This window comes from Chenopodium quinoa, unplaced genomic scaffold (assembly GCF_001683475.1).
Source record: "Chenopodium quinoa cultivar QQ74 unplaced genomic scaffold, ASM168347v1, whole genome shotgun sequence".
Taxonomy (NCBI): domain Eukaryota; kingdom Viridiplantae; phylum Streptophyta; class Magnoliopsida; order Caryophyllales; family Amaranthaceae; genus Chenopodium; species Chenopodium quinoa.
The window spans coordinates 10,006,343-10,024,673 of NW_018742418.1; positions in this window are offsets into that span (position 1 = coordinate 10,006,343).

An 18,331-nucleotide genomic window follows, 5' to 3' on the forward strand; every position below is an offset into this window, starting at 1 on the left:
CAAGCATATTGCACTACTAACATCAACCAAAATCTATGCTGACAGAACTTATAACAATCACTTTTTGGTTTGTATAGTATGCTCAATATGATTATAGTATGTACAATTCTTGCTAACCACTACTAACATTCATATTCAAAAATTTCCAGAATACTAAAATCGAAATTAAAAAATGTGAAACCCAAATTTTTGTAATCAAAATCGCACAATCTTGATTTAAAATTCGAATTAAATCATAGACAACAACAAAAATCAAAATCAAATTAACTTACAACAGCAAAGGATGATGAAAATTTTGTGATGTTTTGAATTTTCCCAATCGAAAATCGCATAACCAGATTTTGGCAAAAAACATAATTTTCGAAATCAAAATCGCAAAAACATGTTTCAAATCGATAAAATTCAACATTTAACTGAAATTTACATACCTTAACAGATTATCGCGAGAAATGGAAAAGCGTGAAAATCAGAGAACTTGGAGGGAGAGAGAGAAAATCTTAGTTGTTGGATTTGATGTAATCTAGCGACTGAGATTTGTCCTCACATAAGGTGTGAGTTCTCATATAAAGGGTGGTTCTCACCGGATCCCGACCCTATACATATACACACACACACACATATATATATATATATATATATATTAAATTTTATCATAATAATTAATTAATTATTATTTAATTCTTCATTGACAAGTATATATTACAAAGTATTAATCATGAAGTATGGTCTTTACATAAATTAAATGAGTGATAATAAATACAAGTAATTGATAAATGAAAAAATCATAGTTGTTTCGTTGATTCTTTGGATTATTCATAACACAGACGGTAAATCTTTTCAGACGTAGGCCAATCGCCAATATACATAATCCGGAACGAGGTACCTAAAACGTTAACTTTTTTTTTTACTTTTTTTTTTATTATTTTTATACACGATTATCTAGACATTGTTAGTTGTTTTTAGAACAACTCAATGGTTGTAGCTAGGAATTTGCTTGCAATTTTCCAAAGTCTCTAGCTATTAGCTTGACCATTGAAGCTAAAAAGTACAATTAGTTTGGCCAAGTAAATTAGCTTGCCCAAAATAATATGCTTGAGAAAAGTTTCCAAAATTTTTGGAGATCAATATATTAAGATAATCAAATTAATAAACCTAATTGAGAAAGTCAAACTTATTTAATTAGCAAGTTAGTAGCTAACAATTGAGGCACAAATTAGATACAAAGAGGGTAAAGAGTTAGCTTGAAATCATATGTAGCATGACAAGCTAATTTAACAATCACAAACTATAGGGTGCGGCAGTCCCACCAACAGTTTGTGCGGCAACCCTTTCCCCTTCAAACGCATTACCCATTCATTTCAATTGTCAAAGAAAATTGGGATTTTAGGGCTCATAATTCACAAAACAAAAATCATTATGCTTGAATCAGGCAACAATCGAAGAGCATTTTCTGATTGAATCGAAAACCCCTCAAAATGAAGATGACGAAGTGCGATTTTCGATGGACGGAGGACGAAGATGACGATGAACGATTTGCGATTTCAGTTCGCTTGGGCTGCGATTTCAGGTGGTTCGATTTCAGGTGGTGCGATTTGGTTGGAGGTGGTGTTTGGGCTGCGTGGAGGTCGAGTAAGGGCAACGATTTTGGTTGGAGGTGGTGTTTGGGCTGCAATTTTGGTTGGAGGTGGTGTGATTTTGGTTGAAGGAGGTGCGATTATGGGGGTGCAATTGGGCGACAGTGGTGGTGGTATAATGGTGGCTATTGGGCGGCAATTGGGGAACGCGGAGGTGTGGAGACTGGTGGCGAGGCTGGTGGCTGCGTGTGCTGCTTTGTTTTGGTTTGAAGGATGGAGTAGGGGGTTGCAGCATGGTGGTGTGAGTGTGTGGCTGGTGGAGTTGGGTTGCGCGACTGTTCAATTGGCGTATCAGTAGGCTGCTAGAAGCGTTGTGTAGGGCAGAGTGTGTTCAATTGGCGTAGCATGGTGGTGTGTAGGCTGCTGAAAGAGAGAGAAACAAAAAGAGGAAGAGGAGGAAAGAGGAGAGAGAAATGAACATGCGTCATTTGTTGGCACTAAAACAAATATACGAGCTGTGATGAATATGGGTTCATATTAGCTAACAAATTATGCTTATCGGTCAATAAAAGGAATATATAAGCCAAATGATATCTAATATCAGTCAACATTAGAGACATATCAAACATTAATAAAAACGTATCAGCCAACAAATGAAACATATAAGCCAACCAAAGGAACATATCAGCCAACAGAAGGAACTTATCAGCCAACAAATGAAGCATGTCACCCAACAAAAGGATAAACTCAGCAAACAAAAGCAACAGGTAAGCCAACAAAATAAACATATCAGCCAATAAAATGAAACATATAAGCCAACAATTACAATATACATATCAGCCAATAAAATAAAAATATCAGCCAATTAAAGAAACATATCAGCCAACTGATGTCTGATAGCAGCCAATAAAATGAACATATCAAAAAAAATTTTAAAAAAAAACATATCAGCCTACACACCACCATGCTTATCATCCAACAAAAGGAATATATTAGCCAACACAAAAACCATATCAACCAACAAATGAAACATATCAACCAACAAGTGAAATATATCGGGAGTTGTTAAAAATCGCCCACAATTCTCTACATAAAGCCCAATATTTTTAAAACTTTAACACTTTTGCCCTTTTTTAAATTTTTACCCAAAACGAAATTCTCTCTCACCCAAAATGCGGAGCAGCACTGGATCGCCGAGCTACACCAGAGAGCCGTCATCGTCGTCGAAAAATGAGGTACTTTGCGATATAGAAAGGACGAAATGGTGGTCGGCGCATGGCCTGACCACCGCCACCGTGGCGACAGCTTCCTGGCTAGGCGCGGCGGTCAGGCCATGCGTCGGCCACCATTTCGTCCTTTTTTTTTGTTTTTTTAGTTTTATTTAAAGTTTTTGTTTTTGTTTTTTTTTTTGTGTTTTTTAACATTGATAAATTTGAAATTAAATATGTGTTAATAATTTCAAAAAAAAAAAAACAAAATTATGTTTTATTTTGAAATTATGTTTTAAATATGTGTTAATAATGTCCAAAAAAAAAACAAAATTATGTTTTAATTTGAAATTAATATGTTTTAATAACTTCAAAAAAAAATTATGTTTTAATTTTGTATGTGTATGAATACTTTTATATATAATTGCGTGTTAATTTTGTGTTACTTATGTGTAAATTTAGAAATTAAATATATTATGCGTTAAATATAGAAATGAAATTTACAAATAAAAAAATTAGAAATTAATTATGTGTTAATTTTGTGTCAAATGTATTAAATTAATCTTTATATAATTATATTTATATGTCATTGTTGTAGGATTTTGGTGGAGACGGTGTTGATTACAGCGGGATTTTTGTACGTAATGGTCCCTTCGAAAATGCTCAACAAGCGATTGATTGGGCAAAACAGGTTGCAATTAAATCTGGTTTTTGCTTAGTAGTAGTATCTCATAAATCTCAGCGGGATGGTAGAATGGATCGCATTTTGAGATGCGACCATTATCGCAAAAGGGAGGAACGAAATTTCAGTACAGCGATTCGGTTTGATACAAAGCAGAAAGGTTGTGGGTGTGAGTTCAGAGTAAAGGTTCGATGAGCGCGGGGAAATTATGTCGTTGACTAACCTCCTCACGACCAAACAAAATTTATTATAATCCTAAACTAACCCCTAAACAAGTCTAGTGGTAAGTTCGGAGTCGAACCACAAGGAACGGTAATGTTGGATTGTTCTCGATCTAATGCTTAAGCTACGCCGAAGTCGGTTTATGGATAGTGGACACTACAACTGCACTAACACACATATAAAGATCAAGATATTACAAAGTCTACTAGGGGCAAAGATCCACTTTGAACAATTAACAAGTTAATGGGAATCAATTTGATAATCAATCATGCAAAGAAAGAATTAAAATGGGAATTAATTACCATCAAGAGCAATCTCTCAAATTCCTAGCCTAGATCCCTCATTGACTAGGTGCATAGAAGAAATTTACCCAAAATGCAATCAAAAATATAAATTCTAATTCACAATCCCTTGTCAAACTAGAACTAACATGCAATTAAGTTTGCTATCTTGGGAGATCAATCCAATCTAAAACAAACAACATGCCATCATCAATTCAATCAATTTAATCACACCATTATCATCAAATTTATCTCAAATAACTCAATTAACCATAACAAAGCTTCACTCAACACCTAGTAGAAGGAAATCTACTCAAACATGATTAACAAAGCAATTAATAAAGCATAAAGAGAGAAGAGAGTAAGAAATGCTCATTGATATAAAATGGAGATCTTCAAATCATCAAATTCCTCCTTTGATTATCCAAAATCCATGAAAACCATTGTGCTCCTCACTTTCTCTCTCCAAAATTTGAGAGTTTCTCTCTCTAAAAACTTAAAACTAACCTAAAAACTATTCTAAACTGAAAAATCTTTTTTTTATTTAATGAGCAAAAAAATCTATTTATACCCCTTACAAAATTGCTTAGGAAGCTCCGCAAAAAAGTCAGCTGAAACGGGAAAAGGTCCGACCGAACTCTGTGTAGGTTCGGTCGGACTCAGGGTAGGTTCGGCCGAACTCAGGGTAGGTTCGGTCAAACCTCCCTGATCCTTGTTTGGTCGAACTTTCCTGGTTCGACCCCTCTTGTAAACATGCTGAAAACTTGGTTGAAACTGCCTTGTTTGGTCGAACTCTGTGTAGGTTCGGTCGGACTCAGGGTAGGTTCGGCCGAACTCAGGGTAGGTTCGGTCAAACCTCCCTGATCCTTGTTTGGTCGAACTTTCCTGGTTCGACCCCTCTTGTAAACATGCTGAAAACTTGGTTGAAACTGCCTTGGAGGTTCGGTCGAACTTTTCAAAAGTTTGACCACACCTTGGTTCGACCGAACCTCTTAGAGGTTCGGCCACACCTCCTCTTGAACTTCCTCTTCTTGCTTCCTCTTCTTCCCTTTTGCTCCTCTTGTCTTTGTCCATGCCTCCATACTTGGCCAAGGGGCCTCCTACCGTGCTTAGGACCGTCATGGAACCTGCAAAAGATAGCAAAGATCACGAGAGCATGGGGATGATAAAATTATGCATAAAGATTATCAAAACAAGCGCAAATAAGCATACTTTTCATCCATAAAAGAAAAGGAAGCCATAAGAGGAGAAAAGAGGTAGAAAACCTAAGAAAAACAGGAGAAAAGAGACCAATACACTACCCCTAAGGGTAACATAAATGTCACTCATCATTCGACAACACCAAAGTCGTGACGGTTGGGAAGTGAAGGGTACGGTTACTCTAAATGGGGGTATCACAACTGATTAGGGTAAAAATACCCTAGCCACGTGGCCCAATCAAAGAGTGCCACGTGTCAGTCTCAGAGAGGGCAAGTGGGAGCCAATCCCAGGCTGACACGTGGCGCACCCTTACTGGTAGGGACACAGTTCCCCAACCCTATAAATAGAGGAAAATACCTCATTTATTGGGTATTCAAAAATTTAAAACACAAAAACCAAACTAGCACTTATTCTCTCTGAATCAGAGAGAAAACCATTTAATTCCGCACTATTCACTTCGAACGAATTCTAATTTGATCGTCGGAGGCGGAACTCCACCCAACCGGAGTTTCGTTGTTTTGCAGGTACACAGCCGGCCAGCAAGCCAGTCTCGGAATTGTAACTCTCCCGCAGGACACATAAAAAACCCCGAAACATTTGGCGCCGTCTGTGGGGAGAGTACTTCCAAGATGACTTCCGACTATGTACCGCCTGCTGATGGCAAACGGCCTATGGTCGAAGCCGAGGTCTACACGGACCCAAGCAGTGGTGACGATAATGATGTCGACACCTATATGGCCCCAGACGGGTCATTCAGGTCGCGACACACCCGTTCTCGAGAAATAAGGGAACGAGGATTGGATGCAGTCCATGACCCCCCAGCCGGCCAGCCTGCTTGGGTACCCCAGGCGGCGGAGGGCTCAGCCCCCATCACCCGAGACGAACTCATGAAATTCATGACTAGTTTCAAGGGGGAGATCACGGACATCATCAAAAGGTCTACTGGCTCCAACAGGGGTCAGGCGGACAAGAAGCCTTCTCCCTCAAAGAGGGGGCAGGCGGCAAAGAAAGCTTCTCCCTCCGGGAAGAAGCAAGTAAAAGACCGGGTGCCTACTCCGCACCCTAAGCTGAAGGGGGTGGACGGGCCACAAATCGATCTTTCAAGACTCCGTTTCCCTGAATCAGGGCAACGGAAAGCCATCCGGCAAGTACAGCCGGATGGGTCCAAGAAGACTTACTCCGACGCCCGGATTTTAATCCAGGAAAGGAGAAGTCAGCAGCTGTCTGGGTCGGCTTCCACGTCGACCTTCCCTGACAGCTTCCGTAATACTTCAATGAAGCATTCAGAGACAAATCGAGGAAGTCAGTCGCTCGGAGTGTCCGCGCGCACTGGCCCTCAAGTGATCCAGCCGGCACTGTATGCGCCCCAGCCGCCATACATGCCCTATGGATCCCCATACATGCAGCCGGGTCTCTTCGGAGGTCAGGCGGCACCCATCCAGTAAGCCGACTGGCAGCTTCGGCTGCTCAACCTAGGTGAGCAGCCGTCAGCCTTCTCTCGAGAAATAGCCGAGGCGGCTCAGCCGGCCAAGGTTAAGAACGTGTTGGTTGGTAACTTCGACGGTACCACCAACCCGGAAGACCATCTTATGGCATATACCAACCTCATGTACTTGCAGGGGTTGGACGATGCCGTCTGGTGCAAGTGCTTCCCGGCTACCCTCAAGGGCATAGCCCAGAGGTGGTTTGGCAACCTCCCAGCCGGGTGCATCAACTACTTCAGAACGTTGGCGTATCTCTTTACGTCCAACTTCTCCATAAACATTCCCGCCAAGAAAACTAGCCTCGATCCAGGGGTAGTACAACAGGGGGAAAAGGAAGGACTTCGGTCCTACGTCAGGCGGTTCAATCTGACACGAATTCAGATAGCCGGCCTGACGGATGAGGTTGCATATACAAACTTCTTCAAGGGTCTAAAGGACGGGTCAGTTTTCAAGTTTGACCTCGTCCGAAAAAGGGTTGCTACCCTTCAAGAAGCCCTGATGGAGGCTGAAGCCTATATACAGGCGACAGAGCTGTGCTCCATCAGGAAGCCGTCTAACTCTAAAAAGTTCGACAGAAAAGACAGCCGGCCTGCCTAGCCGGCTGCCAAAGATAAGGGCAAGAGAAAGGAAGTCTGGGCAGCCGACCGTACTGGTCAGCCGTCCCAGAAGAAAGCGAGAGAGTTGAAACCGTACGTCCCAAAGTACGAGTTCAACAAAGACCCATCCTCCATCCTTGTGGAGGTCAGGAACCGGATGACCATTGAGAAGCCGACTCCTATGAAAAGTCCCGTCAGCAGCCGGGACAAGAGCAAGTATTGCCAATTCCACGAGGACATTGGCCATGACACCAGTGACTGCTATACCCTCAGGCGGCAACTGAACCGTCTGGCTGATGAGGGAGCTTTGAGGTCCTATGTAGTGAAGCCCAAGGGCGGAGCCAAGCAAAGCAAAGGGCATCCGTCCAAGAAGCCGGCTGCCAGCTCTGACACGGATGAAGAACAAATCTTCACCATAGCAGGCGGCTTCGCCGGAGGGGGTCCAACCATCCGGGGGGCTAAAAACAACATTCGGCGTCTGGTCAACTTAGTTGATGAGGGCCAGGCGTCGCCGGATACCTTCCTCGAAGTCCTCGTTTCTGAGAGGGACCGGGGCAAGGTCAGGCGGCCTCATGACGATCCCCTGGTCGTAGAGTGCAAGGTCGCCAATCCGCGAGTGGGTCGTATCCTTATAGATACCGGGAGCTCGTCTGATCTCATCAGCTACCAGGGCCTAGCAAAGCTGAAATACAAGCCTAGTAGCATGCAGCCGGCTCCTCACCCCCTGGTTAGCTTTGGGGGAGGAGTGGTGCATCCGGTGGGGAGGATTGACCTACCCATCCGGATGGGCGAGAAGGGGGAAGGACGGAATATGGTGGTCAGGTTCCTTGTGGTTGAAGAGCTGACCGCCTACAACATAATCTTGGACCGTCCAACCCTCAATGAGTCCAAGGCAGTCATCATTCCCTCTCTCATGTTGATCAAATTTGAGAGGGATGACGGGACGGTGGGTTCCATGAGCGGTGATCAGAAGACGGCAAGAGAGTGCTACCTCACAGCCGTCAAACAGACTGTACACTCAGCCGGTATGAATGAGGAACCCACCCTCGTTGGAGATAGCCTGGAAGACGGGACTGCTCCCATGACAACCGGCTAGAAAAGAAAGGCGGACCATCCTTTGGCCGCCAAAAAAGGCAAGAAATAGCAATCACTGATTGGGGAGCGATCAAATGAGTTCCGTCCCCAATCGGCTGGTGAAAACACTGACCTCATCCTGGATGTCAGCCGTCCAGAGAGAACCGTCAAGGTGGGGACGGTTGCCTTAGGGGAGTTCGGCGTAGCATTGCACCAACTTCTCAAAGAATTCAAAGACATCTTTGCCTTTGAAGTGGACGAGATGCCGGGTATACATCCGGATCTTGCTGTTCACAAGCTCGCCGTGGATCCAAAGAAAAATCCGGTTAGGCAAAAGAAAAGGAACCACGGCGAGGAAAGATCTCAGGCGGCAGCCGCCGAGGTCAAGAAGCTCCTTGATGCCCGGTTCATTCGGCAATGCTATTACCCGGATTGGGTAGCAAACGTTGTCCTTGTTAAGAAGTCGAATGGTACCTGGCGGATGTGTGTAGATTACACAGATCTTAACAAGGCATGTCCGAAGGATAGCTATCCACTTCCTAAGATTGACAGTCTGGTGGACTCAACAGCAGGTCATGCCTTTATGAGCTTCATGGATGCCTACTCCGGCTTCCATCAGATACCCTTGTGGAAAAAAGATCAAGAAAAGACGGCTTTCGTCACTGATCAAGGGTTGTTCTGTTATACGGTGATGCCATTTGGGTTAAAAATGCGCCTGCCACCTTCCAACGGATGATTAATACGGTCTTCATTAATCAAATCGGGAGGAATGTGGAGGCGTACATTGATGACATGATAGTCAAATCCAAGCAACAGGCGGATCACCTCGCTGACCTCCGGGAGACTTTCTCAACGCTGAGGCGGCATAAAGTGATGTTAAATCCCAAGAAATGCGTCTTTGGTGTTGATTCTGGAAAGTTTCTCGGTTTCTTGATTGATCAAAGGGGAATATAGGCAAATCCGGACAAGGTACAGGCGGTGATTGACATGAAGTCACCCCGTACCGTCAAGGAAGTCCAAAAACTTACCGGTTGCCTGGCTGCCTTGGGAAGATTCCTAAGCCGGTCGGGTGACAAATGCCTTTACTTCTATCAAGCTATCAAGAAGAAGACCAAATTTGAATGGGGGGAGAATGCCGAGGCGGCATTTCAGAAAGTAAAGGAACACCTTCACTCGTTACCCCGGCTGGTTAGTCCCTTAACCGGTGAAGTGCTCTACATGTACTTAGCCGCCTCGGATCATGCCCTCAGTGCCGTTCTCCTAGCTGAACGAGACCGCATGCAGCTCCCGGTCTACTTCATAAGCTATGTCCTCCGGAATGCAGAACTCCGATATCCCATGGTTGAAAAGTTTGGCGTTGCTCTTTTCATGGCTGTCAAAAAGTTAAAACCATACTTCTTGGCACATCCGGTGGTGGTCTTTACCGACCAACCCCTCAAACGGCCAATGACAACCCTAGACTCATCCGGTAGGCTTCTGAAATGGGCAATCACCATTCAAAGCTTAGAAATCACCTTCGAGCCAAGAAAGGCAGTGAAGGGTCAGTCGTTTGCCGATTTCATTGTGGAAATGACAAGGCCACCCCAGCCGGATAAAATAGATCAGGTCTGGAAGGTGCATGTAGACGGGAGCTCTACAATGAACGGCTGTGGTGCAGGCGTAATTTTCAAATCCCCGGAAGGGGATACTTATGAATACGCACTGCGGTTCAAATTTCAAGCCTCGAATAACGAGGCAGAATGTGAAGCCCTGCTAGCCGGTATCCGCATGTGTAAGGCAGCAGGGGCAAGAAAGATTGACGCCTGCTCGGATTCTCAATTGATCGTCAGCCAATTCAATGGTGACTTCGAAGCCACCCATCCGGAAATGATCAAATACTTGCAGGCGGTAAAAGAAGAGGTTGGGACACTTGACGAATTCAAACTAAGTCAGGTGCCCCGGTCAGAAAACAATCAGGCGGATGCATTGTCCAAACTGGCATCATCCGCCACATCTGATGCGCCTAGGTTAGTCTTCTGGAAAGTCATGGAAAAAAGAAGTATTGAGCATGATCCCATTGGAGTTTTGGACCGAAGCTCTACCTGGATGGACCCCATCCGGGATTTTTTAGCACACGGCACTCTGCCGGAAGCTCCTGTTGAGGCGGCTTTGTTGAAAAAATGGGCCGCCAGTTTTGAAATATTCCAGGGAGAACTCTTCCGGAGAGGTTATCTCCAGCCGCTCTTAAAATGCGTAACTCCTGAAAAGGGAAAGAAAGTCTTGGATGATCTGCACTCAGGGTTTTGTGCATCACACATAGGCGGCAGATCCCTAGCCAACAAAGCCAGGCGGCAGGGATATTTTTGGCCGAATCTTGAATCAGATGCCATGGATTTGGTGAAAAGGTGTGACAAGTGCCAGAAATTTGGCTGGCTCATCCACCGTCCGGCAACAGACCTGACGGCCATCTACAGCCCGGTCCCATTTTTAAAGTGGGGCATGGACATCTTAGGACCATACACGCCAGCCCCAGGCGGGCGTAGGTACATCTTGGTGGCTGTAGATTACTTCACCAAGTGGGTGGAAGCAGAGGCGGTCAAGGGAATTAAGACAAAGGACGTCATCTCCTTCATCTGGAGAAACGTCATCACCCAGTTTGGGGTGCCTCTGTCCATGGTCTTTGACAACGGTCCTCAGTTTGAAACTTCTATGCTCAAGAGCTGGCTAGGGGATCAAGGAATCACCCACTGTTTTGCATCAGTAGGCCGTCCTCAAGCAAACGACCAAGTTGAGGCCTTTAACAAACTCATCTCAGACGGCATAAAAAAGAAGATAGAAAAGGCTGGTGGTCTATGGGCAGACGAATTGCCACATGTTCTATGGGCCATCAGAACAACTGAGAAAGGGGCAACCGGTGAAACCCCGTTCCTTATGACATACGGCACTGAAGCCGTCCTGCCGATTGAATTATATCAGCCAACACTTCGAGTCATGCTTTATGACGAAGAGGCTAATTGGAGGCCATGCGGCTAGCATTGGATTCTCTCCCGGAGCGCAGGGGCAATGCTGCCTTGCGTCATGAGATATACTGTCTGAGAATGACGAGAGCCTACAACAAACGGGTGTACAAGCGGCCTCTCAAAGTGGGTGACTTTGTTCTACGAAAAATGGAGGCAACCGGTAGGGCAAATGAGCAAGGAAAACTAACCCCAAATTGGGAAGGGCCCTACCGGATTACCAAAGAAGTTAGAGGTGGCACCTACCGTCTGGAAACTCCAGACGGTAGACAACTACCCAAAACTTGGAATGTAGATAACTTAAAAAAGTACTACTTCTGATGATTTGTAATAAAGTATTAATAAAAAGCTTTATTTTCAATTTTTATCATGTCCCAGTTGTGCAATGCACAGCCGGCACTTATTTGTTTCAATACTTGTATATATTCGTTTGTAACTGTGCAAAGCACAGCCGGATACTCATCCACTCGTTATGATCAAGTCCCATGCGTAATACGCATCCGGGCATTTATAAAATTAACCAGTCTGTCCAAAAAGGCAGGCATCCGGCGACTTGAATTTAGCTTCAGTCGTCGAAGAGAACATCTCCCATCCGGGTGGTACATTGTTCTAGGATCATAACTCAAAGTCCAGTTGAATGATCTCCCAAATTCAAGATACAGTCGTCTATTACCCAAAGGTAATACAGACAGCGCTTTAAATCTTGGAGCCCCCAACGTAGCCGGCTTTCAAAGAAAGCCCTACAGGGGCATGCGCATAAGTTCCCTAACTACTTTAAACCGTCTGTCCAAAAAGGCAGGCATCCGGTGATTTAAAATTTAGCTTCAGTCGTCGAAGAGAACATCTCCCATCTGGGTGGCACATTGTTCTGGCGATCATAACTCAATGCCAGTTGAATGATCCTTCGAATTCAAGATACAGGAGCCTATTACCCAAAGCTGATATAGGCGGCGTCTAAAATCTTGAAGCCCCAAAAGTAGCCGGCTTTCAAGAAAAAGTCCTACGGGGGTAAGCGCATAATTTGCCCAACTTTTTAAACCTTCTGTCCACAAAGACAGACATTCGGCGATTTGAATTTAGTTTCAGTCGTCGAAGAAATGTCCCATCTGGGTGGCACATTGTTCTGGCGATCATAACTCAACGCCAGTTGAATGATCCTTCAAATTCAAGATACAGGCGCCTATTACCCAAAGGTAATACAGGCGGCTCTTATCACACCTGATCTTTGCCCAAGAGCAATACTGACGGTTCAACTTTCTGAGATCCTATGTGGTCGGTCTTTATCTAAAGGCCCTACAGATGTTATTGCATCCGGATCAGACAAATGGATGGTTATGTGGACGGCTGCATGATTGAAGTTGGATTTACTTCATCCAAGCACCCGTCCAGGGGCAGCAGACCCTATGCATCCGGAAAACTACTCGTTATACTTGCAAAATTAAAGTAAAATGCAAAAAATGAAACAGATATCACAGAAACCCGGCACAACCTGTAAATATATTAACCATCAAATTGTTAACCAGACCCATGTCCTGGAAAAAATGCAATAGCTACACGGCACGCAGGCCGGTTGTTCAAAGAAGAGAGAAAAAAGAGGAGAAAACTAAGGTTAATGCTGCTGCTGCTGTTGCTGGGCTAGGGCCGGTTGAGCTGCTACGGTTGGGGGAGGCACTTGTTCATCAAGGACGTGGACTTCAGCTTCGTCCGTTGTCAGGTCTTCTACCTGATCATCCCCCAAGCCTGCCCACTCCTCGAAAGGAGCCGGCTTCTCCAAGCCATGAGCTTGAGCATCGAAGAGTTCTGAGGCATACTTGTACCTCAGATCAAAATAAGCAAAGTCGAGCTCCGGATGGACCAGCGACCATGCGATCTTCAAGCGCTCTTCGTTGTCATGCTCATTCTCAGCGATCAGCCGTATCTTCTCAGCCGTCAGCTGCTAGCTGAACTCCGCCTGGGCTTGAGCTTTGGCTCTAGCCGCCTCCTCCTTCACCCGGTCAACCTCAGCCTTGAGGTGATCCCACTCCCTGGCAGCCTCCTTCAAGTCATTAACGGCTGTTTCCAGCTCAGTTATCTTGAGGGCGGCCTCATCAGCTCTTTTGTTCGCGGCATCAGCAGCAGCCGTTAGTTGGGTGACAATCTCCTCCTGTTTTAACTCCCGGCGTTTAATCTCAAGGTCAAACATAAGTGTATTGTATTGATGGACATCAATAAGGTCAGCTGCCCTCTTCTAGGCATCCCTTACCTCGTCCTGCTTCTTTCGAAGAGGGGTACGGAGTCCATCAACCCTTAGTAGGACCTGCAATGCACCCGGCAAAAATGTTAGACAATTTGCATAATCAAATTAGGCAGAAGCAACAATTGCAAGGAAATACCCCATCCGGTATTTACCTCAGCAACCAGGGCATTGATCCTGTCAATGTTGACCTGGTTTATACCCGGTACCGCCTCCTTCTCGGACCGGGTAATGGTCCTCACCATCCGTTTGGTGTATCCTTGAAGATCCGGCCAACGAGAGACATCTGCATTAAGAGACGTATGGGTTAAGTATTGAGCATAAGCGCCTCCTACGTTCTGCCGGCTGACAGGAGGGTCCCCGGACTAGGTAGCTTGGGACTTGACTCTAGCAGGTCCAAGCGGCCAGGGGGGTTCAAAGGCAAAGTCCATACCTTGATTTTCAGGTGGAGGGGCTGAAACCCCCCCAGCCGCACCAGAACCGGATGCCACAGCAACCATCCGGCCAGAAGACCCGGTGTTTGAACCGGGAGTGGCAGACAGGTATTTTCCACCTATTGTTGGCCTCCCGGCTGAGGGTTGGGCAGGAGGCAAGGCGGGGGTCTCAACCCGTCTACTTTTCGGAGGCGGTGGCATTGAGACCTCAGCCGGCCTCTTCATCAGAACCCTTAAAGAACGGGGAACAGTCTGACTCCCCGACTGCAAAAATAAAGTATACAGTTAGTATTGAGCCAACAAAAGATGAAATTGTAACTGCTAAAAGGATATACATCCGGCATTTGCTAAAAGGATATACATCCGGCATTTGCTTAAAGGATATACATCCGGCATTTTCTAAAAGGATATACATCCGGCATTTGTTTCAAAGATACACATCCGGTGTTTGTTAAAAATGCATGCAAACGGAAATACTTAGCCGATGCTTACCCCATCATTTTTGGCCGCCAGCTCGGCCTTCTTTTTCTCCAGGAAATCCTTGCGGACTTCCCATGCTGGTTTAACTGGTGTTTTTTCTGGAGGCACCATGTCTAGACCTTTCTCTGCAAAAAAGAAGAGAATAAGTTAATATGCAGGAGTGATACAGACGGTTAAAAAGAGGCCGGTTGTAAATAAACCTACGTCTGCTAAACATGGTACTCAGGCCGCAGGTGGACAAGAAGGCGTCATCCTTTAGCCATTCCGGATGCGGTACCCACCGGCTGGGTACAATGGCTTCGGTTCCATCAGCCAGGGGCACCGTTGTCTTCTTAAAAAGACCCGGCTCCATTATTTGGTTCCAGGCGTCTGCCGGGACCCTTGGTAAGGCACACTTCCTCCCCAGAAGTGCCGGATTCTTATTGTAGAATCTCAGCCGGCGATTCATCGGAAGAGAGGGAGACGAGACCAAGTAGAACTTGCTCTTCCAATTGCTCCATTTTGACGGCTTGTCAAGCGTCATTAGGAACTCCGGATGCGTGGTGAGAGTGTACCACGCATTCCATCCGCCAGGAGCCCGGCTGAGATAATGCATGTGGGCAAACGCCTCCCAGCTAGGCGTAACTGCCTGCATCTCGCAGGCGGCGATGAACCCAAGAATGTTGACCTAGGAGTTGGGTGTCAACTGCCATACTCCCAGGTCATACCCCCTCAAGATAGCCCGGATGGCCCAGTGTAAGGGAAACCGGAGGCCTGCCTTAAATGTTGCCTCGTAGCAGTCGAAGTAGTTTTCCGCATGGGGGATCAAGTCGTCCCAAACGACGGTTGAGTTTGCTGGCGGAACAATCACTTCCTATCCGTCCCTTACCGGAGCTTCGCCAAAAATGCCGGGAAGGTGGCGTTTAGGGTGACCTGGTCCCGCGCGCTGACGGACGCATCCTGGGGGTTATTTACTGATGGCCATCTGTAGGCCTCTTCGTCCTCAATTGGGGCATTCGGTACCCCGGCTGATTCTGAGCCGGATGACTGGGCAGGTCCTTCTGCCCCGGAGCTCTCTGGCTCCTCTAATATATGGTCCCCGGGTGTACTAGGGTTACCCGGTCGGTCGTATGGAATGTCTTCAACCGGAGGTCCGACTGAACCTTCGGACTGGTATTCAGGATCGACCGCCGTCCATCTTGTGCGGGCCATTCTGTCCTGCACATGAGCAGAGATGGTCGGATTTTTATCACAAGGATGGACCAAACACTTCCAGGCGGCATCCCCAGTCCTAGACTTAGCCGTACTTGGTGACCGGTTGACATCAGTTCTAGGTTGTGCCAAGTGTGTGTTGGGTGAGTCCATTTTAACTACCTATTCAGCCGGAAAATTGACAAAGAATGTAAGAAATACAGGCGGTACCTTGGTACTAAATTGAAAGTTGAAAGTTGAAGGCTAATTGGTAGTACTGCAGACGGTCTCAACAAATATCTGCAAAAATTATCAAGTAATCAGAATTCAGAAACTTACCCAAAAACACCCCATCCGGGTTTGGTCAACGTTTTTGGTCAAACTTACCCAAAAACACCCCATCCGGTTTTGGTCAACGTTCTTGGTCAAACTTACCCAAAAACACCCCATCCAGTTTTGGTCAACGTTTTTGGTCAAACTTACCCAAAAACACCCCATCCGGATTTGGTCAACGTTTTTGGTCAAACTTACCCAAAAACACCCCATCCGGTTTTGGTCAACGTCTTTGGTCAAACTTACTCAAAAGCACCCCAGACGGTTAAAACCGGATGGGGGTTTATTGAAAGCTTTTGGGAAAAATAAAATGACTCAAAAGCACCCCAGACGGTTAAAACCGGATGGGGGTTTATTGAAAGCTTTTGGAAAAATTCAGAATTCACCCAAAAGCATCCCAGACGGTTAAAACCGGATGGGGGTCTATTGAAAGCTTTTGGGAAAAATCAGAATTCACCTAAAAGCACCCCGGACGGTTAAAACCGGATGGAGGTCAATTGAAAGCTTTTGGGAAGAATTAGATTTCACCCAAAAGCGCCCCAGACGGTTAAAACCGGATGGGGGCTTATTAAAGGGTCTTATGAAAGTCCTTTATCTACTCAAATGCCCCCCAGACGGCTAAAACCGGTTGGGGGTACATTGAGGAGCCTTGGAAAAAATGGGGTCAAAGATCCCTCAGCCGGTCCTAACCGGATGGGGGTCCTTTGAGAGCTGTGAGAAGCAACCCAGAAATTACTCGACAGCACCCCATGCGGTTTATACCGGATGGGGGTCTATTGAGAAGATATAACAAGTTTTCCAAGGATCACCGGATGAATATGCAAAGAGGTTTGAAAGTTACCTCAGCCGAAAAATAGCAGGCGTCTTGAGTCAGGAAAGGAAGCAAAGCCGGATGTGAAGAAAAAGGAATGATTTGTGTTTACACTTAGCCGGTATCAGAGCTCTTCTCGATTTTTTGAAATTTGCAAATGTTGCAAATGATTAAGGAGGGATTCCTTATATAGGGATCAGGGAAGGCGAATCGCCATCTCCCTGGTTCAAAATTCAAAATTTTGGAGGATGACGAACCGTCACCTCCCCTTTCCGGAAAAAAAAAATGGAGGGAAGGAGACCAACCATCCCCTTCCCAACATTGTGACAACTGTCACGTTGATGTTACGTGGCATGCCATGTCACAGATGCCACGTGGCACGCCACGTGGCCCAATCAAAGAGTGCCACGTGTCAGTCCCAGAGAGGGCAAGTGGGAGCCAATCCCAGGCTGACACGTGGCACACCCTTACTGGTAGGGACACAGTTCCCCAACCCTATAAATAGAGGAAAATACCTCATTTATTGGGTATTCAGAAATTTAAAACACAAAAAACACAAAAACCAAACTAGCACTTATTCTCTCTGAATCAGAGAAAAAACCATTTAATTCCGCACTATTCACTTCGAACGAATTCTAATTTGATCGTCGGAGGCGGAACTCCACCCAACCGGAGTTTCGTTGTTTTGCAGGTACACAGCCGGCCAGCAAGCCAGTCTCGGAATTGTAACTCTCCCGCAGGACACATAAAAAACCCCGAAACAACAACCATGAGATAATAGTATATGAAGTGGGTCATCGACAATTAAGCGGCCTAAGTCCTGTTGCAAAACTAGTTGTCAAACAAATGAGTGATGCTCAAGTGAAGCCTGCTAAAATATTAGCATCTGTGTTAGAGAAATTTCCTGAAGACCAGCCGAACAGAAGACACATCTACAACGTTAGACAGAAACTGAGGTTTGAACGGTCAGAGGGACGGAACCTTATTCAGCAGCTTCTGCATCAGGCACAAGCACGTGGTTACCTATTCTGGTTTGATTCTGATGAAGAGACATCGGAGGTGACTCATTTATTCCTTATACATCCTGATTGTGCTGATATGATCAAGTCTTGACCATCTGTGATTTTGATCAATTCAACATACAAGACAAACAAGTACAAGTTCCCACTAGTTGAGATGGTTGAGATGGCTCCAACAAACCAGAACTTTCTGATTAGTTATGCAGTCATTAAGGATGAGACGGCTGCGAGTTATTATTGGGTGTTGGAGAAGTTGAGAAACTACATCGGCCCTAATGTTCAGCCATCAGCCATCGTCAGTTATTGTGAGGGAGGTCTCTTTGCCCCTATAGCGGAGCTGTTTCCAGAGTCGAAGCATTTACTGTGCACATGGCACATCAACAACTGTGTGAAAGTCAAAGCCTACAACTTTTTCAACAAGACTTTGGATTCAGCAGAGGGATTGGTAAATGGTAAGTGGCAGAGGATCCTGCAAGCTACCACAGAGGCAGAGTACGATCAAACCTTGGATAACTTGAAGGATGCATACCAATG